The sequence below is a fragment of the Crinia signifera genome, chromosome 1, assembly GCF_055691185.1.
Source record: "Crinia signifera chromosome 1, ASM5569118v1, whole genome shotgun sequence".
NCBI classification, from domain to species: Eukaryota; Metazoa; Chordata; class Amphibia; order Anura; family Myobatrachidae; genus Crinia; species Crinia signifera.
The window spans coordinates 197,303,906-197,326,070 of NC_139217.1; the positions used below are offsets into that span (position 1 = coordinate 197,303,906).

The 22,165-nt window shown below is 45.6% G+C and overlaps 1 protein-coding gene across 3 annotated transcripts in view; it reads right to left on the minus strand.

Annotated features, from left to right (window-relative positions):
- The window catches only part of MMRN1 (multimerin 1), an 89,657-nt gene that overhangs the window by 46,119 nt on the left and 21,373 nt on the right, over positions 1-22,165 (minus strand). The window contains exon 1 of one of the 3 annotated variants that reach the window (XM_083179109.1): positions 6,574-6,592. The exons of the other annotated variants lie outside the window; for them this stretch is intronic. The gene's annotated coding sequence lies outside the window, so the exon portion shown is untranslated. Of the gene's footprint in view, positions 1-6,573; positions 6,593-22,165 lie in introns of those variants that run through there. 3 annotated transcript variants of the gene reach the window in all.

Sequence of the window (22,165 nt, forward strand, 5' to 3'; positions counted from 1 at the left end):
CCGCGAGGGGACGCGTATAACTGTGAAGGTATCCGCGTCCCCTCGCGGGGCTCGCTGCGCTCGCCACGCTTCGGGCTCGGTGGCTCGCTGCGCTCGCCACACTATTCTATTCTCAACTCCACGCCGACGTGGATAGTAGGGGAATGAAAAGGTCGGAGGACGCGCACCGCCGCCCCTCGCGGGCTCGCTGCGCTCGCCACGCTTCGGGTTGGCGTCTATCGTGGGGTGACGACGGGGACATCTAAAATGTGAAATGGGTCATATTGGCCCATTTCACATTTTTCACATTTTTTCAGGATTTCAATGTTAAAAAATCTTTTAACATTGAAGCCTATGTAAAAATCGGGGGCATCGCGTCGGGACCTATGTTAATGGTCCCGACCGACGCGATGCCCCCGATATTTTACCTTTCCCGACACGATTTCAATGTTAAAATATTTTTTAACATTGAAGCCTATGGGGAAATCGCGGGCATCGCGTCGGTCGCGTCGGGACCATTGTTAACGGTCCCGACCGACGCGATGCCCCCGATATTTTGTCCTAGCCGGCCAAATGGACCTGATTTCAAAGGAAATCGGGTCCATCTTATGGATCGTGTACCTTAACTAAAGGTACACGATCCATAAGATATGTGGCCGTGCTAGGAAACAAGTACCAAGACAGTTTGTGCAAGGGCCTCCAAATTGCCTTTTTTTCCTGCCAATATAGGTATGGACTGTCTGACATGTCTTCTTGGATGCTGTCACCGATATAATCCTTCTTTCAATGGTGACAGCATCATATGCAGTGACAGTAGACATGTCAGTAATTGTATGCAGCGTCTTCAGTCTGGACCAGATGTCCAAACTTGCTCCAGACTGCCCTGCATTACAGTCAGCAGTTCTGCTATGAAAATGCATTTTTTTACTGGCAGCCAAAGTTGCAGGAGAAAATGAAGGAGGTGCTGTTCTGCTTGAGCTGACAATTTTCTCATTAGCAGGTCTTTCCACCTCTGCAGACTTGAGTCCACAGGAAAGAGAACTACAATGTAGGCTTTAAACCTAGGATCAAGCAAGGTGGCCAAAATGCAGTGTTCTGATTTCAACAGATTGATCACACTTGAATCATGGCAAAGACAATGAAGGGCTCCATTCACAAATCCCAAATACTTAGGGGCATTGCTCCATTTTAGTTTCTTCTTCACTTTCTCCAACTGCTTCTGCCTGATGAGGGGAATGACCTGACTGAAGCTGGCAGTGTCTGAACTGACTTCGTGTTTGGCAAGTTTGAAGGGATGGAGAATTTTGTATAACACATCATTCTCGATTGCACTTGAGTCGGGTGCATTCCCCCTCCTTTGCCTATGTCATTGGTGAATGTACAGTATAAGCTTGAATGTCTTTTTGCTGCTCCTCCATCCTGAAGTATATAGAGGGTAGAATTTCACCTCATTACAATCTCTTGCTTCAGGAAATGGCAGGGCAGGTTCAAGAGGGCTTGCTGGTGCTCCAGTCTTTGACACACAGGTGCTGAATGTTGAAAGTGGCCTGAAATTGTGTGAGCAAAACATGGGACATTGGAATTTTCCCAGATGTAATGGCCGCACAATATTGGTGGCATTGTCAGATATCACAAATTCCCATGAGAGTCCAAGTGAGATAAGCCATTGTGCAATTATGTCCCTGAGTTCCTTTAAGGGGTTTTCAGTGATGTGCCTCTTACATAAACCGGTGTTACACAGCGTAGCCTGCCTAGGAAGTTAGTGTTTGTGAGATGCTGCTACTGGTGCTGCTGCTTTTGTTGCTGCAATACAGTAATGGCAATAAGGCAATACAGTGGGCTGTCACAGTCATGTAGTCCTTAATTTGCCCTATTCCACTTGTCCACATGTCAGTAGTTGGACAGTTGGTACAACAGCATCTATAAGATCACTAAGAACACTTTTGTTAGGGCCCCTATACAGTCTGGGAATTTCTTGCCAAGTAAAGTGGAATCTAGAAAGGATTTGGTACAGGGGACACAGTATGCCCACCAAATGTCTAACACCAGCATTATTGTCATGGCCTCAGTAATCCACTTTGTAAGAGGATGATTTCTGTCGTACTTCATCTTCCTCACAAAGGACTGTTGAAATTGCTTAAAATAAAGACTGTTGAAATTGCTTAAAGTAGTTGAAATGGTCTTCCAACTTCCTCTCTGGGATTACGGTCAACTCACACCGGCAGCAGTAGGTGTAGCACTCAAGTATCCGCCAGAGGGATCCCAGATCTAGGAGAGGAGTCAGTCATGCCAGTGACATGGCCTGCAGGACTACTACCGATCCTGATCGAGGAGGAAATTGACAATGAGGGAGTTGGGGCTGTGTAATGTAGGCGGTAGGATACAACAGGAATAAGCGATTTAGGTGTCACTGGACTGCTTACTCTCTTAGCCAAAGTTTCTGAACTTGACAATGACTTTTGATAAAAGTGCTGCAGGCAGCATATAATGGAGGCTGTTCCTAGGTGGTTAGTATCCTTACCTCTACTTCTTACACTTTCCCCAGACTACATATGGTGAGAAAGTTTTTGTCTGGATTTAGGTAGAACTAATTCCAGACCAAAGAGGTGGATTTTTTGGTCTTTTTCTCAGGCATGAACAATGGGCTTTTTCCTCCCACGGCCAACAACTGTCTCCATCTGTGTCTCCATCCTGGTTTACTTCTAAAGTGAAATCCCCAGTGTCAATTTCAGCAGTTGTTTCCTGTGCTTTAGTCACCTTCATTTTGAGGGATGAGGACTTCCATCTGCATGAGAAGCTGAACGTAGTGAACATAGGCCAAACCTTATCCAGTGGCGTAACTAGAAATTTTGCCCCCCTCTGCCAAAAAAGTTGGCACACTGACACACACACACAAATATAGCATGGGCACCAGGGGCACACTGACACACACACAAATATTGCATGGGTACCAGGGGCACACTGACATACACACACATTGCATGGGCACCAGGGGTACACTGACACACACACACATACTGTACACAAACACGCATTGCATGGGCACACTGACACACTCACCCACACATTGCATGAGCACCAAGGGCACACGGACACACACACAGACACACATATTGCATGGGCACCAGAGGCACGCTGACACACACCAAGACACACATTGCATGGACACACTGACACACACATACATTGCATGGGCACCAAGGGCACACTGACACACTAACCAACACATTGCATGGGCACCTGGGGCACACTGACACACTCCCCTACACATTTCATGGACACCAGGGGCGCACTGTCACACACACATTGCATGGGCACCAGGGGCACACTGACACACTCACGCACACATTGCATGAGCACCAGGGGCACACTGACATACACCAACACATAACATGGCCACATACATATAGTATAGATATAAAGGAAGAATACCTCTGTTATGAGATGCCGGTCTGCCTGTGGAGGTACTCTGCGGAGTACCAGGAGCAGTCAGACTGTCAGAGGGCACCGGAACACTGCTTACCAGGAGGCGGCAGCGGGACTCGGAGACTGACCCTAGTTCTTGTGTTGAGACAGCAGGTCAGCCTTCCGGCTCTGTGCACGATAGAGATGTGGAGCCAGGGAGGTTTCTATCCTTTCCCTCTGGGACAGAATGGGGAGCGGCGCTGGCAGACGTTATTAGCAGCTAGCCTTGTGGCTGCGTGCAGGGGAAGCCGCTGGCCCGGAAAACAGCTCAGATCCCCTGCACCCTCAGTAGTTACGCCACTGCATGGTGCAAGAGAGGGAGGAGGGAGGGAACAAGAGAGGGAGGAGGGAGGGAAGAAAGTGCACAGCTCTTGGACTGGGCGCTCCCCATAGACCACGCCGGTACTGGCTCCTCCAAGCCGCCGTGGGGTCTGCCTCACTATTGTTATGCCACTGATCTTATCCTTTCCTTGCCACATTGTTTCCTGAATGGCATATTGGCAATTTTACATTTCTCATCAGATTGTTTCAAACATTTTTTTACTTATTAATTTTAGCTTCTTGGATTTTACATGCCCACTATGACATTGGACATTGGCCTTAGCAAACAATGTTGATGGAATTGCATTTTCAATGTGATAGTGGCAGCAGCTTCAGCATTAGGAAGTGGTTCCTCATTTTTAAATTGTGTGTCCTCTTCCTTATATGGCAGAACAGGGCACCGCTGGATTTATATACAGCACCCCTAACAGCACAGGACAGCATCATGCCTAACAGCACAGGACTGCAACCCATTTACAGCACAGGACAGCACCCCTTTATTTACTCAGTACACAGGGCAGGGCCGTCTTTTCATATGGGCTTAATGGGCACTTGCCCTAGGCTGATAGCTGAGGATTCCCTTTTTCCAGGGATACCAGAATTTTGAAAATCGGCCCTGTGGAACTGGAGATATCCAACTTCAAAGCAGCAGTCCACATCCAACCTGTTAGTTGCAATTCCCAGTCATATTTTTCAGGTCTTGTCTCTATCATGCCCAGAACCAGAGATATCAGCCTTCCAGCAACCATTCCCTACTCCAGCTCCAAACGTCTGGTGTACTGTTTTATATTTTTGTCATAGGAGTGCACTGTGAAAGCGGTGTGCCTAGCACCACATATTGGGCATGTCTAACACTCAGTGGCAGAGCTACGTTTTGGGCGCCCCCCGCCATTAGGGGGGGCGCCCCCCCCCTGCCGCCCCGCCAAGCACCCCTACCCCCGCCGCCCATGCAAACCCCCCCCCCCAATCCCCCACAGCCTTACCTATCGCGCTGGTCCCGGCGGCTCCGTTCTTCTGCTGAGGACCACCACAAAATGGCCACCCCCATACAGCAGAAAGTTTCAGAGAACTGTGTGCTATATGGGGGCAGCCATTTTGTGGTGGTCCTCAGCAGAAGAACGGAGCCGCGGGCACCAGCGAGATAGGTAAGTCTGCGGGGGATTGGGGGGGGGGGGGTTAACTATAGCACCGCAGCCCCCGGCGCCCCCACATGCACAGCGCCCCCCCCCGCGGTGGCGGGGGCTGCGGTGCTATAGTTCCGCCGCTGCTAACACCGCCATTGGGTCTGTCTAACACCGCCAATCAGGCATGCACTTACTACAATATAAAACGTCTGTCATCCACACCATTATATCCTGCCTATTTCAGTTTTAATCTTCTAATTACTCTGTGTAACAGTACATGCAAATAAAGTCAAAATCATATCTGGATGACACAGATATATAGTGATATGACAATGGTGTAATACAATTAATGATGCAAAACACACATAATTGAATGATGGGCACTTATTTTAATGGAATACAGGTCTAAAAAGCAAAAGTCTTTGGTAAAAGGTATTGCTGGTATTACTAGCAGCAATAAGTGTGGGGGTGGGGCACACTTGTACACCCTTAACACTCAATGTGCGCATGTCTATGATTTTTGTCAATGGATTGCTTTGGCTCCTGATCTCTGGTCCCCAAATTCCCAGCACTCCTGAAAGTTGGGACTCTAGGTTTTTATACTATTGAAGGCTAAGAAATCTATTTCCAGATAATGGCGATATCTGCAGTCAAACAAGCTGCCCTACCACCGGAAAATGACGAATATTAAGCCCACTCCATTATCCAACCCTCCCCTGCGTATAAAACACCCCCTACCTCCCTGGAAGTCATTTACAAGGGACCCTTCATTCAGCTCAGTGTCTCCTTCCACACGTTAGTGTTCTCAATCCCACCACCTGTGCAGTAAAGGAGTAATTAGTAGAAGTTACTGCTCCAGTTCCTACATGTTGAATGGAAGATAGAGGACCCCCTGCCACCCGTGGGACATCAAAGCTGCTGATAGCACCCCCCCTACCCCTAGGAGGGGAGCATGGGTAAGGGCCCCAGTGCATTGCTTTGCCCAGGGGCCCACACTGCTATTAAGATGGCCCTGGGCAGCACCCCTTTATTTTAGAGCACACAGGGCAGCACCCCTTGATTTTTTACAGCACACAGGTCAGTGCCCCTTTACAGCAACAGCACACAGGAAAGCAACCTTGTATTAATAATTCTACAGTGAACACAGAAAAGCGCCCCTTTATTTTCTCAACACACAGGGCAGCACTACTTTACTTTTTCAGGACAGGACAACGCTCCTTTATTTTTACAGCACACAGGTCGGAGCCCCTTTACAGCAACAACAAAAAGGGCAGCAACATTGTATTATTATTTCTATGATGCGCACAGGACAGCACCCCATTATTTACTCAGCACACAGGGGAGCACTGCTTTTTTCTCCTTTATTTTTGCAGCACACAGGACAGTGCCCCTTTATTTATTCAGCACACAGAGCAGTCCCTCTTTACAGCAACAGCACACAGGACAGCAACCCTGTATTATTGTTTCTACGGCACACACAGGACAGTGCCCCTTTAGTTTTTTAGCACACAGGACAGCACCCCAGTAAAGCACAGTAGGACAGCAGCACCCTGTACAGCACAGCACAACACCCTTACACACAGCACAAGTAAGTCCAGGAGGACAGCAGCACCCTGTACAGCATAGGACAGCAGCCCAAGACTGTACCCTAATACAACACTCCAAGACAGCACCCAGCACCTACCCCAAGCCACCCACAGCCAGCCACAGGTCAGTCCTCAATCTTCTTCAATGCTGGAGTGAAGATGGTGCTAATCGGTGGGGTCTTATATAGGATTTAACATCCTGCAAGAAACTGACAGCAGGATAACGACGTTTTGCCTCGATCTCGGATCAGAGCCTTGTGGGAAAACACCAGCCAGACTCGATTGCCACCAGGGGAATTGGGAAGTATGAATGGGGCTCGGATCTCGGAGATCCAAACCCACTGAACCCTAGTTATTATAATTGTTTCTTAATTATTTCTGGATATTAATGTTTGGGAAATGCTTAAGACTTGAATTACATTTAGTAAAAGTGTTTCTGCATTATTAATAAAAAGACCTACTGTATATCATGTAAAACTATAAACGAAACAAAATATGATACTTAACTGATGCTTTAGTGTTGTCCACTAGATGGCAGTGTTTTACTACATTTGTCAATCTATAATCACACACACATATATGGCTCAAGGCTGCTACAAACAGTACTTATCAGCTCAAGTAAAAATCCAATTTAAGTTTAATCGAGAAATTATTGGCTGATAGCATCATGATTGCATTGTACCAGACAAAATAGGTCCATACAAAGGCAAATGCATTTATTGTTCAATTTCTTTCATATTAAAGTGTCAGTAACAAACTCATTTCTCTGCAAGGTATTTAATGCACAAGCAATAGGGTGTGAACTTTTAAACAAAGTCAGAAATCACTTGTGATTTCTGCCAATTTTTTTTAGTAACGGGAAAGTGCGATTTTTAGTAAAGGTGCCATGCTTAGAAACGGGAATGTGTGTTTTTTTGGCATAACAAGCATAACTCATCGAGGCGGTTCTGCTTTCCCAAATACATGGGAAAAAGTGATGGGGTTCCCCCATATTTAAGAAACCAGCACATGGTCCAGGTTCCAAAAATACGGGGAACAAAAAGGATTAGGGGTTCCCTGTGTTTTGGATCCAGAACCGGGCTCCAACAGCCAGCGGTGTCATGCCACACTTTTTATACAAAGTCCCCTAGCTGACACATGATCAGCATGGCTGGTCAGCCCTGGAAGGGGTATCTGGGGGAGTGGGGTTGCCCCCAATAAAAGTATTTTACCCCAGGCTTAACCCTTCTAGGGCTGTCCACACCTCTCCTGGGCGGTGGGCTGCGGGCTGATGCTTTTTAAGTTAAAAAATAGAATGTAAAAATATACATTGGCTTGTGCAGTGAAACTACAGGTCCCAGCAAGCCTCTCCCACATGCTGAGTCTTGGAAAACCACAAGTCCCAGCATGCGGGGCATTAATGAGCCTGCAGGAACTTGTAGTCCCACGGCATAACCAATGTACAAACAATGCCTTGCCTGTGCAGTAGAGGGCCCAGGGTTCAAAAATAAAAAAAATGCATATCCCTTACCCCCAAACAAGAGGAGACCCCCAAACCCTTCCGAAAGGGATGCCTACATCGGATCAGGGCTGAGCTGAGCCCTGATTGGTTCTGTAAATGTGTGCTTTTGATTTTATGTAAACTTGGACATTCACCCATAATGTCCAAGTTATTATGTGCTAGTACTGTATGTTCTTTGGATTTTGATCCTTTTGTAAAATGGGTTACTCACCATCCTTGGACCTTCCAGTGATAACTCTTTAGCTAATATCAAGCAAGAGGTGTCTAACCTCAGATAGATAACAAGGTGATTTAGCTTGTAGATATTAGTACACCCTCTTCTATGCGATTGACGCATTTCACCTGTATGCCAGGACGCCTACTGTAAGTCACCAATTACACCAATTATACCATGAAAGCCAGGCCTCTACTGTAGTACATCATAGGTGCTATTTCCACTTGGATACACAGGGCCGCCGACAGGGGGGTGCCAGGGGTACAGCTGTCCCGGGCCCTGGCCTCTGGAGGGGCCCGGGCAGCTGCCCACAGTGGCATGGCACCCCCGCACCCGCACAAATCCCCCCACCTGGCGCCAGCGGCCAGGCGCGCACAATATACAGTGCAGCCTGCAGAGTGCCGAACTTAGGATACAGAGCCCCGAGTCCCGGAGGGAGAAGATGCTGCGCCACCGCCACAGCTGGTAAGTAATAGTAATTGGGGGGAGGCGGGGTGCCGGCGGGCGCGAGGGGTCCCGCTGGGGGCCCGGGCGAAGGTAGTCCCGGGCCCCAACATTACTAGTGGCGGCCCTGTGGATACACATCGCTTAGAGCTGCAGGAATGGCTGTAAGTTGTAGTCTATCTCTTTGTGCAATTCCTAGAAATAGTGGAGCCTCAGATGGCCAGACCTTGGATAGAGCCTTAAAGGAGAGAAGGAGCCCCGCAGCCCCCGTGGTGGCAGGGAGGTGCTTAGAAGGTGAGGGTGCTGGGGGTGGGGTGGGGTTGTGGGGCTATTGTTACCTGCTGCGTCTTCCTGGGACCTGCCGCCAGCGAATCAGTCTATGGTCCGGCTCTCCCTGCTCTCCTGGCTCCTGCTGCCATAGTAAATGTGACACATGGAAAATGATGGATATTTAGAAGGCGCTGAGCTGTGTTTGCTGGCAGGTGTTTATTGAAGAAGGGGAGAGGGCTGTAAGGTGAGTAATAAAGTGGGAATTTTGGGAGGTGATTATTCAATATTAGTTACCAAAGGGGGTGTTGTTAGATACATGAATTGGGTCACAATGTGCAAGCATTCAGCATTCACACCCCGGTTACAGGCCTCCCATTCCTAAATTCCCTGGGACCCTAAAGCCTTAATCCAGCGCTAGTACTAGTACTCTGAAGCTGAGCACTACGGTCATTTGGAGTCTAGTGCACATGCATAGGTCTCCTGGAAAATGGCAACCACACCATTTCCCTATTGATATTTGCTGTGCTGCTGCTGACATGGGACTAGGGAGATGGTAAGTATTCAAGAAATAAGTGCAGGGTGTGCAATGTGGTCTCCCCATGCCCTCAAGGGCCCGTGTGGCATAAGGATATCCTTGCAAAAAGTAGAAAATAAGGTTGAAGATGCCATTAGGGAAAAAAGTGCAGACTAGATGGGCCATAGGGTTCTTATCCGCAGTCAAATTGAGTCTGTAGGCAGGAGGTTATGAAAGATAACAGATGAACTCTGACCTTTTTCTTAAAGGGGCAATAATTTACATGGCAAAACCATACCTTGTAAGTGATTGCACCTTTAAAAAAATGTCCAAGTTCAGCCAGCGTCCTGCACATCCACTGAATTTGGACTTCATAACATCCCGGTTGTTGGGACCCTGGGCGCCTGCTGCCCTGCATGACGGATGGGTCCCGGAGTGTGCGCCCCAGCCGGGATGCCAGCACACTTCCGGGGCCGAACTTCCAGCTGCCGTCGCTAGGCAGCCGCGACGCGTCCCTGCTCCATACTCCCCACTGCCGCAGCGGTTGCCTAGGCGACGGGGAAGCCAGGCAGCCGCAGGTGGGCGGAAAAACTTAAACACAGCTGCGGGATAATTTATCTTAGGGACAGGACCCGCAGGCTGTGATTGGACCTTGCTCCTTTATAATCCTCATTAGGATTACAGGCAGACGCCGGATATAGAGTTAGTTTCAGATTGGTCCTGGCTCCTCTGTTGTGATATCTGGTCCCCTTGTGGAGTCTCGTTACCCGTGCTTCTTCACAGGCATTTCTTATTAGCTAAAACCTATTACCTGCCGTGTCTCCCTGTACATCCACCCTCCTTGCCTTATTTGTTTCTCCTGGGGTTTTAACCCCTTCTGTATATAACGTTTTCTCTCCTTGTATTTTTGTGGTTCCCCTTAGTCGTACCACTCACTTGCATCATCCTTTTGTGGTCCGTCCACCCACTGTCGTTAGCACCACCCCGTGCACCCAGTCCTCTGTGCCTTTAGTATTAGTTTCCCAGTACTCAGTTCCTCACCGGTAGCCGTCTGCGTCGTAGAAGGTGAAGCTCACACTGCCTCCAGTTGACGTAAGTCCTGGTGGCATATCAGTACCTGTAGACGCTTCTAGTCTTATGGGAAAGGGGCTGTTATAGGCGAGAAGGCTCGCTGGAGGGTTCTGTGGGTTTAGGCCAAAACGTACACTAGCGGCTACCCAGAAGACATCGGAAAGCTCCAGCTCGGTGCTCCGTTCCATTTTGTTACAAGTTTCCCTTGGTGGTCTCCTCCTGGAAGTTCGTAGGATTCAAGCTTCTACCACAGTGAGTCATAACACCGTTAAGTAAATTAGTTGAACAATCAGTTTCCAATTAACTAAAGTTTATCATAAAATGTATGCTATTTGTAAGTTTTTTGTCGCTTCACTTTCCACAGATTCTATATATTTCCAATTACTATTAGTATTAGCATGTTTGCTGTTTGAGAACCTTTTTGTAACCAGCAGTGTTTTGTAATTTTACCAAAAATTAAATTTTATACAGTATATTACATCACCAAAATATTTTTTTAATGTAGCATATATGCTTGGTAGCATATATGCATATATGAATGTAAGACAACTTCCTGTTTCCACAGAAATGCTCTTGCATACTGCCCATACAGTATATGACCAGTGAGGACCCATTTCTGTGCATACTATGGGAAAGAATGACACTTAAATGAACCACAATACTGGCACTGGGATGTTGCATCAGATAGTGTTTGTTTTACTCCCATATACTCTCTGGGGTATTCTGTTATCCACGGTAATTTTTTGGCTGAAAAAAACCCCAACCTAATATTGCAATTTTTGCCAGATGGTCGTTATATTGCCCTTTTTTTCCGTAAAAGCAACCGATTTCAAACAATAATACATGAGATCCAGGATAACTTCACAGACCCATGTGTTATCGTATGAAAGAGGTTATCCTAGGGCTTCATACCTCCTGAGGAAGCTGCTGATATCCACGGAAGGCGGAGAAATGCATAGAGTTCACGAGGAGCATGTGTTGGCTGGGCCAATGAGGATTTTTTGGAAGGGCCGCATTATAGGACTGCACCAGCGGCCTGAGAAACCCAATTTGGACTGGAAGCTGGACTCCTACTCATAACTGCTGGATTGACCTAATCATACTATCTTTATCTATGTGCATATAATAGTGGGGACTGAGAATGGAAATACCCCAAGGTTAACATACCAACCAAATCGATAGAGGATAATCCATAAGTTATTGCATGCAATACTAACAACTAAGTTCTCAAGTCTAAGGAGACATGCAGGTCATCATTAAGACACTTGATAACACAGCAATCAGTGTTTTGCATGTAATTGAAATGTTATTTTAATGTTTTGTCTGTTATGAATTATTGGCCAATATTGTTTATTATTTAAAATACATTTTTATATTATTCTAAGCAGCGCTTTTTCACTTCTGCTTTTTTTTTGTGGTATACTATAAAGGGTTTGGTAATCCCCTTTTTTGAATCAGTTGCAGTTTAGAATAAGGTGTCAATCAGCACTCAATATCATATACATTTGTTTCGATTCTCCTAGGGCTGGTAATTGGGGATTTTGTGTTTTGTGTTTCTAGCACGCAAAGCTGCCACTGACCAGGCTGCCAGGTCTCACCTGCCACATACCCGCTGCTGTCCAGGTCTCAACATCTGTACAATGCACTTTACAATCAGCAGGTCCTGCACATGCTAGAAGTAATTGAACTGCAATGCTCAGGATGGCAGTAACAGATTATATACATATGTTGAAAATGTCATAATGTTCGCTCACCAAACTATGGGCCTTATTCTAGTTCACTCTTTCTGACAAAATCCTTCTTAGATGGACAAAAGTGAGGTAGATACCTAGGTATCTTGTATTAGGCGCCAATAGGGCGTGCTTTGCCAAGCTGCAACCTGAAAAAGGGTCATCACACCCTTACAAGAAAAATACACAAGATGGGTGGGTTGCGCTAGATGAAAGTATTCAATTATGCATACATTAAAAAATTCTTATTTATTGGGTTAATAAACACTCGGATTAATAAAAGTGCACATATTCAGCTGAAGAGCTGTTATAAAAAATTATCATAAAATATGAATATACACAAAAAAAAAAGGAAGAATGCTGCAATAATTGTAAATGGGGTTATGTACCCAGAGTCACCTCAATTCCAGTAGTGGCTTGTCCTTTTTTGGGCCCAAGTTGAAACGAAAGTGCTTCCAAAAGGTGGTGTGTGGCAGTAGGGTGGATGGGATCTGCCACTATGTTCTCACGGCTTAATTTGAAGATAGCGGGAACGGTCCACAGTTGGATTTTGGGTGGTTTGAGGATGTGGGGTCCTGGTTACGGCAAAATTACAGAGGTGGCATTCCTCCACACGATTGGTGATGCCTGCCCTGGGATCCCTCACTCCAGAGAATGGTGATGATCTCAATAGATTGTTCAATTCTGTGATAGTGCTGGCAAGCACAGGCTCCAGGGGAAGCAATTTTTTCTCTCCTCTCCACCTGATGTTATAAATCCACTTTTCACACTAGGACTCCTCTTCTGGATGTCGCACTGCCACTGCGGCTGTCCTTCAGATTATCTTCTGTGTGTTAGGGATAGTGGACAGGGGGCTGATGTCTCCGAGCTAGGTGCACGGCTATTGGAAGCACACGTGTCACCCTTCCGTCTGTCCTGCTAGCGCCTGCAGGTCAGCGGGGTCTCACGGCCAAGATTATTATAATGCCGGAGCTCAGGAGTGCTTCAGCAGGCTTGGGATCTTTATAAAGCCGGTCAGTGCCGCAGATGTCTCAGGCTTTCGCTTGGCAGCTACAGACTGCTCCCCTTGTGTGCGGTAACTCTCTCTCCCACAGGCTCCGGTCTCCAGCTGCTCACCAACGCGTTTCTACCATTAATTGGTCTTTCTCAAGGGCAGGCATCACCAATCGTGTGGAGGAATGCCACCTCTGTAATTTTGCCGTAACCAGGACCCCACATCCTCAAACCACCCAAAATCCAACTGTGGACCGTTCCCGCTATCTTCAAATTAAGCGGTGAGAACATAGTGGCAGATCCCATCCACCCTACTGCCACACACCACCTTTTGGAACCCCTTTGTTTCAACTTGGGCCCAAAAAAGGGCAAGTCACTACTGGAATTGAGGTGACTCTGGGTACATAACCCCATTTACAATTATTGCAGCATTCTTCCTTTTTTTTTGTGTATATTTATATTTTATGAGAATTTTTTATAACAGCTCTTCAGCTGAGTATGTGCACTTTTATTAATCCGAGTGTTTATTAACCCAATAAATAAGAATTTTTTAATGTATGCATAATTGAATACTTTCATCTAGCGCAACCCACCCATCTTAGATGGACAAAACCATGTGCACTGCAGGGGGGCCGATGTAAAATGTGCAGATAGAATTAGATTTGGGTGAGTTATTCTGTTTCTGTGCAGGGTAAATACTGGCTGCTTTATTTTTACACTGCAATATAGATATCACTTTGAAGTAAAACCTCACCCAAATCTAACTCTCTCTGCAAATGTTATATCTGCTCCACCTGCAGTGCACATGGTTTTGTCCATCTAAGAAGGATTTTGTCAGAAAGAGTGAACTAGAATAAGGCCCTATGTGCTTCAGATGTACAAATCGGTTTTACTGTACTTTCTACTTTTGTGCACATGCAACTACCGTCCCATTTCTCAACTTCCATGCACCTCCAAACTACTTGAAAGACTTGCTTATACTCGCCTCACACACTTTCTTAACTCGCACAACTTAATGGACCCGCATCAGTCAGGCTTTCGTGCCCAACACTCCACAGAGACAGCACTGACTAAAGTTGTGAATGATCTGGTCACTGCTAAGTCTAAAGGCCACTACTCACTACTAATTCTTCTAGATCTCTCTGCTGCTTTTGACACTGTTGACCACACACTTCTCAAACAAACACTACAATCCATAGGTCTTAAAGACACAGCCCTCTCTTGATTCTTATCCTACCTCTCTAACCGCTCCCTTAGTGTTCGTTTCTCTGATTCTACCTCCTCTTCGCTACCTCTTTCAGTTGGAGTACCTCAGGGTTCAGTTTTAGGTCCCCTGCTTTTCTCAATCTATACCTCATCTCTTGGCAAACTAATCAGCTCCTTTGGATTTCAGTATCATCTGTATGCGGATGATACTCAGCTCTACCTATCCTCCCCGGATCTGTCCCCATCTGTATTGAGCCGTGTCTCTGAATGCCTTTCTGCTGTTTCATCCTGGATGTCATCTCGCCACCTCAAACTTAATATCTCAAAAACAGAATTAATTATATTTCCGCCAATAAATAGTAGTTACCAACCTGATATCTCTATCGCTGTTGAGAAGATGACAATCACTCCTACCTCTCAAGCTCGCTGCTTAGGTGTTATCCTTGACTTTCCTTTGTACCCCACATTCAATCTGTCTCAAAATCATGCCACATGCACCTAAAAAACATATTTAAAATTTGCCCTTACCTTACACAAGACACTGCAAAAACTCTAATCCATGCTCTCATCATCTCACGCATTGATTATTGCAATAGTCTCCTTATTGGCCTTCCCCAATACAGACTCTCACCACTACAGTCCATTATGAATGCAGCTGCAAGGCTAATCTTCCTAGCCAGACGTTCATCGTCTGCAAAGCTACTCTGTCAGTCACTTCATTGGTTACCTGTATTCTACCGTATTCAATACAAAATTCTTTTACTTGCACACAAAGCCATAAACAAAACTACACCAACATACATATCTTCTCTTATCTCAAAATATCATCCAACACGACCTCTACGCTCCTCCCAAGATCTGCGTCTCTCATCCACACTCATTACTCGCTCCCATTCCCGACTGCAGGACTTTCTTCGGGCTGCACCCACTCTGTGGAATGCCCTCCCAAGCACAATAAGACTCTCCTCCAGTCTTCAAACCTATAAGCGTTCCCTAAAAACTCATCTCTTCAGGCAAGCTTATCAAATTCCAGAACCAGTCATAGAACCTTGCGTTCTGGTGGAATCGATGCAATAAAGAATACAGTATCTATCCTTATGTATCAATGCCTATTTCCCTATAGATTGTAAGCTTGCGAGCAGGGCCCTCCTACATTTTGACTGTCTGTAAATACCCTGTTTTGTTGTATCACTGTCTGCTATTGTAAAGCGCAACGGAATATGCTGCGCTATATAAGAAACTGTAAATAAATATATAAATAAATAAATGATTGTATACAGTATAACACTGGGTACACACCATTTGACATGAAAATGATATGATGTCGCTCACAATTTCCTTTGAACTCCCTGATCTCCAGGGCAAACGATACAGAGGGTTATTTAGAGTGAATCACTGTTTTGCAAATTCACAAGTCGATCGATTATTACCGCTTTCAGACCGCACTCTAGACTCGGGTTATTGCCGTGTTCTTGCGGTCCCAACACGGGTCAAGGTGCGGTCTGAAAAGGCCACCACGGGTCGAGCAACACGGGTGTTCAACCCTGGTATTGACCAGGGTTGAACACGGCTATGACCCTTGTCAAGTGCAGTGTGAACGGGTGCCTGGGTCGAGCGACCCGTGTCCCGTTCACAGTATGGAGGAGGCAGCACTGTCAGCTCCAAGTACTGCCTCCTCCCAAGCCCCCGATGACGCGCCGCCGCCCAGCTCCGCCCCATGTGACGTCACCGACTCTGCAATATGCCGTGTCGGTGTCGGAACTTTCAGACCGCATATGCCGTGTTGCTCTGGGGATGGGACCCGTGTCCTAATCCTGTGTGCGACACGGCATTTGCGGTCTGAAAGTAGTATTACTGAATTATTGCACATGTGTACGATCATTGGACTCGATGCCAAACAGCTGTAAAAATCAGTGATTACTTTTTACATAATCCCCTTGCAACTTGACGAACAGGCTTTTAGTGTTTGGAGATAGATAACTGCCATTTTCTGGGAGTGTCAGAAAAAATGCATGCATACCCAAGCATTTTAAGTGGGGGTGACATCAGTCCCGGCCTCAATTAGCCTATCTCTACTGCAGAGTGTGGAAGGGTCAGAGTTACTGTAAAGGGTATGGATCATTAGTTCACCAGCATGTTGGTCGACAGTCATTAGGTCAACATGAGTCTAGGTCGACATGCAGGAAGGTCTACATGAGTCTAGGTTAACATGGATTAGGTGGACAGGGTCATTAGGTTGACAGGTTCATTAGGTCGACATGGGGGTAGGTCGATAGACACAAGGTTGACGTGGGGTTTTTAAAATGTTTTTGTCCCGAATGCCAACACAGTCGACATGGACTCTGAAATGTAGCACTGTGTCCCCTTGCATGGCTTGTTGCGCTCGCCAAGCGTCGGGCACAGTGCCTCACTACACTCAGCACACTATTTTGTTCTCCCGCTTCTCCCTAGTGGATGGTAGGGCATGAAATACCGCCTGTCGGCACAAAGAAAATGTGAAAACCCCATGTCGACATTTTGACTTTTACCTAACCCATGTTGACCTAATGACTCTATCAACCTAATGACCCTGTTGACCTAACTAATGTCGACCTAGACTCATATCGACCTTCCTACTCCCTGGTTGCGAATGCACCGATGAGTGGCCGAATGCGCTCACTCCAGGGGTATGCGCATAAGCAGACCCCAGCCATTGGGGATGGGGCCAAATTTGGCCCTTTGCAGACAGGACTGAATCGGGGCTGCATTGACACTGAATGATTTAAAAAAAATTAAAAGCAAATTCTTTCTATTGTGTATCCGGCTTAAGAATGTTCTTTACAAACCTTTCGACAATAAGGATTGGAGCAATTACCAGTATAGAAAGTAAACATTACATTAACTCACTAATGCCCCTTTCCCACTGCAGCTAAAAAACGGTAAATTGCCGATTTTCAGCGCAATTTACCGTTTTAAGGCTGCAGTGGGAAAGTGCCAGAGTTGAAATACCATTTAAAGTTAAATGGTATTTCAACCCGTTTTTAAAGCAGAGTCCTACACGCTAAAATAACGTTTTTGAGGCAGTGGGAATGCTTCTTAAACGTTATTTAGCCTCCAGGCAGTCCCAGTGCCTGATGAGAACTAGTAGTTCTCACTTTGTGCATGTGTAATGAGTGCACGTGCATAATAATGAGCCGCTCATTACATATGCACATATGTAATGAGCGGCTCATTATTATGCACGTGCACTCATTACATATGCGCAAAGTGAGAACTACTAGTTCTCATTAGGCACTGGGACTGCCTGTACCCTGCATGGACCCTGCATGGACTCCCGCTGCCTCCCCACTGCCCTGCATCCCCGTGCAGGTAAGTACAAGGGGAGGGGAAGTGGGGACACCGGGCAGGTACGGTGGGGTTAGGCACTCTTTACACTTGGGGGGGGGGGGATTAGGCACTCTTTACACTGGGGGGGGTAGGCACTCTACATTTTACACGGTTCACTGCAATGGGAATGGTACTTAAAATGGTATTTAAAACGGTAATCTGCTGCAGTGGGAATGCTAATACCGTTTTAAATACCATTTAAGATTACCAGTACTTTAAACTGGTCTGCAGTGGGAAAGCAGCATTAGGGGAATATTTCCCATACTTAATTTTGTTTAAAAACATTAACTGTAACAAATATATAACAGGAAATCAGGAAGGGAGCAAAATGTTTTCATGCCACTGTATTCACTAAACACACTAATGTATAAATCAATAACAAAATGCAGGGTCATCATAAATACCAATGCCAACTAGTTTACATGTGTCATTATGGTAACAAACTAACAACAAATAAAGCAATCCTGTGGTGGTATCCTGGGTTTAAAACAAGATGATTTTTTCATTACCCAAGAACATAAAATAACACTATGTTCTGCTTACTAATAGTAATGTTGCTTGGTAGCTAATGACCTAAATCTCTGTGAGGATGTTACTTTTGCCTTCAGTGCACTAAGCTAGAGGAGGTCCTGTAATAAGGCAGCTTCAGGCAGCAGCAATGCCACGAAGCAAACTATTATTCTGGGTGGCACAGGAACTGTTTAACAAGTTATTTATCTTCCTGCTGCCACTTAAACACATTTAGATTTTATGTTGCTAGATCTCATTTAGCATAATGTTTCAAGCTGTATGACAATCCTTATCCTAGTATGGCCATTAGTAAATTAATGGCTGCATTATATTGTTCTCTACTGTATGAAGACAGAACAAAAAATCCAAAAAGTAAAAAGAAAACAACTAAATATAAATCACCCCTATCTCCTCCCAAAAAACGGATTCATTAGAGCAATCCGTTATTCAATCACTCTCTCAAAGCAGGATGCATCATTACTGGATGCCAATGGTGATCACGATCAAGGACAAATTAGTTAAACATTGATCTACTGTATTTTGTTATTACAAAATATACACAATTTGGAGCGCTTCCCGCACAAAACAAATGGACTCAACCAATCAATTAAACACGTAAAAAAAAAAATAGTATATAACAATTAAATTGTTAATCTCTATTAATGAGATCTGTTACAAATGCAAATATAAAAAAATTGCAATTGATACACTTCAGCATTGCTTTGTTTGTAACTCCATTTTTAGGAACGCTGTATTTTAGTGGCACGCTGTATTCGCACAGCTCTCACAATGAAGCCAGATCTCCTGGTTGTGCGTGTCTCTGCGGTGTGAGGCGGCAGCACTCAGTGGGGTCTATGTACGTCCGCTGCATGCACAGACATTGGTTCTGTTCTTCTGAAGTCACCGCCAATTGGCATAGGGCCTCATTCTCCGTTGGTGGGAGCCGCTTAGTGCAGTATGTCAAGCCAGGTTTGCAGACAGCTTATGTCTGTGCTTGGTTTGAATGGGGCTGTGGGACGAATCCTCGCTGCACACAGTCAATGCTCAGAAGTTCCCGCCCTGTTCCTAACCTTGTTCATAATATATCACACAGATCAAAGTTACAGATGGAAGCAGTGTATTGTGGGGAGTGTGGGGAGATGGTGAAAAGAAGAAACAGAGGCATGACAGGGAGAGGCAGTGGGTAACAGAGAGAGGCAAAGGGCTATGCATAGGGAAGGCAGATGAAGGGAAAGACGAGAGATGGGTGACATGTTATACTCCCAAATAGCACCTACGTGTGTCCCTGTAACTTATGTCACAAATGATATAGATGGGTGCCCTTCTTAGATTATTTACAGTGTCAGGTTCACTGCTCTGTGAAACTTTGTAGGAGAGAGGAAAGGGGTGGGGCCACGACTCCAGGCAGGGCCAGATCATAAACATATGTCACTGGCTGACAGCCTTACAGGTGTGCCCCTTAATCTTCCCAGGAAGGTTTATGGCCAATCCGGCCCTGGATATGGAAAATAAGCCAGTGTAGGGCTTGTAATAGAGGGGGGATGGATGTAATATGTTTGGAGAGGAAGATAAACCGGGCAGTAGCATTAAGCATAGATTAGAGTGGAGAGAGGTTTTTTCAGGGAGGCCAGATAGCAGATTACAGTAGTCCAAATGTATTGCATATTTAACTGTAATCCTCTACAACTATCCATAAGTACACTGCCTGGAATCCCATACAGTCACGGGGAGAATATACAGATGTGTCCGCATACATCTTGGCTATTTTTCTCAATTTGGCACAACATGTAAAACACGACTTCGCTGTTTTTCCAAATGTAGCAAGTGGGTGCATTCTATAACTCTATTATTATTACAGGGTTTATTATGGCACCACATTAACAACAAATAAGATAATTAAGTGACATCCTGGGTTTTACATAAGCTGCAAGTTTGCACGGTAGCTACATTAACTGATCCTCTGTGAGGATATTTCTTTTACATTCAATACAGCTATTAAATTGCTCAGAGCTAGAGGAGGCCCTGTAATGAGGCTGCTTCAGGCAGCAGAAAGCAGCTGATGTTAACATGTATTGCGGTCTGCACAGGAACAGCTAACAAGTTCTTTACTTTCACGCTGCTAGTTCGGAAATTGGTATACAGTATTTTTGGTGTTGGATCTCATTCAGAGATAATGAGAGATACAATGGTACAGATACAACAATACAAGGAGGACAAAACAAAAAATGCCCCCTCCCCCCCCCCCTCAAAAGTGAAGAATACTTTAGTTGTAAATTATATGCAAAAAAGTGAATCATTGACAAATAGGGGGAAATTTACTATATGAATTCGTAAAAAATAGGTGTATTCGTAGGCAGAAATACACCTATTTTTTACACATTTGTATTTTCGGGATTTACTATCCCAAAAATACAGAAATTCGTATTCCTAAAGATGGGACATTCGTATTTGTATTTACAAATACGAATGTCTACACCATCGATAGGATACGACAGGAATCACCATTCAAAAGAATGGTGGTTCCTGATTAACTAAGCAGCCGTATTGATAATACGGCTGCTAATTGGCGTGAAACAGCCACGAAAATACGGCAGGAAAATACACCTTGATTTCCCTGTCGTATTTGCTTTAAGCCTGCACGGATCAGTCAGATCCGTGCAGACTTTAGTGAAAAAAAAATAGAAAAATAAATACATAGAAAAAAAAAACGGTGTGGGGTCCCCCCCCACAGCCGCAACCAGCACCATGCTGACAGAGCCGGGGCCGATAATAAAAAATCAGGGAACCCGTCAAATAGGGGTTCCCCGATTTTTTACAACCAGCTCCAGGTCCGGGGCTGGTTCCCAAAATACGTGGGACTAGGGGTCCCCCGTATTTAAAGAACCAGCCCCAGGCCAAACCAGCCAGCAGGGTAATGTCACAGCCGGGGGACACTTATTATATTAGGTCCCGCGGCCAAAACATCACCATACTGACCAGTCAGCCTAGCCAAGAGTTATTTGACCGGGCTGAAGCCTGGTGCTGTCCCCGGTGGCCCTGTGCGGTGGCCACCGGGCTGATTTCAGTGTAAACAAATAGATGAAAAACTATTGTTTAAAACTGGGGAACTATGAGTTCCAGCAAGCCTCCCCCGCAAGCTGGGACTTGGAGAACCACAAGTCCCAGCCTGCGGGGCAATAAAGGGCCCACTGGCACTTGTAGTTCCACAGTAATAAACATAGTACAATAAATACACACTGACACAATGAAAATAAAACTTGAATACATCCATTACACACATACTGACACTTACCTATCTTGAGCCCGTAGGTAGCCCTCGGTCCTGGTGTCCGGTGTCCTGTGTCATCCTCCATGTCCATGTCGGCATCCGTGTCATCCTCCATGGTGGAGCTGTTGAAGGAAATCCAACTCACCTGGTCCTGTGGTGAAGATGTCTTCTCTTGATCCGCCGTAGTCCAGGTATTCTTCAAGCTGCCGACGCTCCCCGCACTCTCCGCATCGGACTGAGAAGACACGCACAGATATTTCATACTCTGCACCTCTTCTCAGAATGATTTCTATTGGCTGCCTAGCGGCCAATCAGGAGCCGACTTTCTTGGCTCCTGATTGGCCGCTAGGCGGCCAATAGAAATCATTCTGACATCGGAGGGTTACAAAGCAGTCGTATATGACTACTTTGAAAATTCCCCTCCAGAACACGACTTTGCATACGGCTTAAACAGTTGTATGCAGTCTGAGGAAAAATACTAATACGAATTTCTAGGGAATTCATATTAGTAAATTTCCCCCATACTCTGTAATCACCCCACACAGGCAGATCAGAAAAGAAGTGCATACTGTTTTTTACATCAGGGAGCTGTACTACAGTATA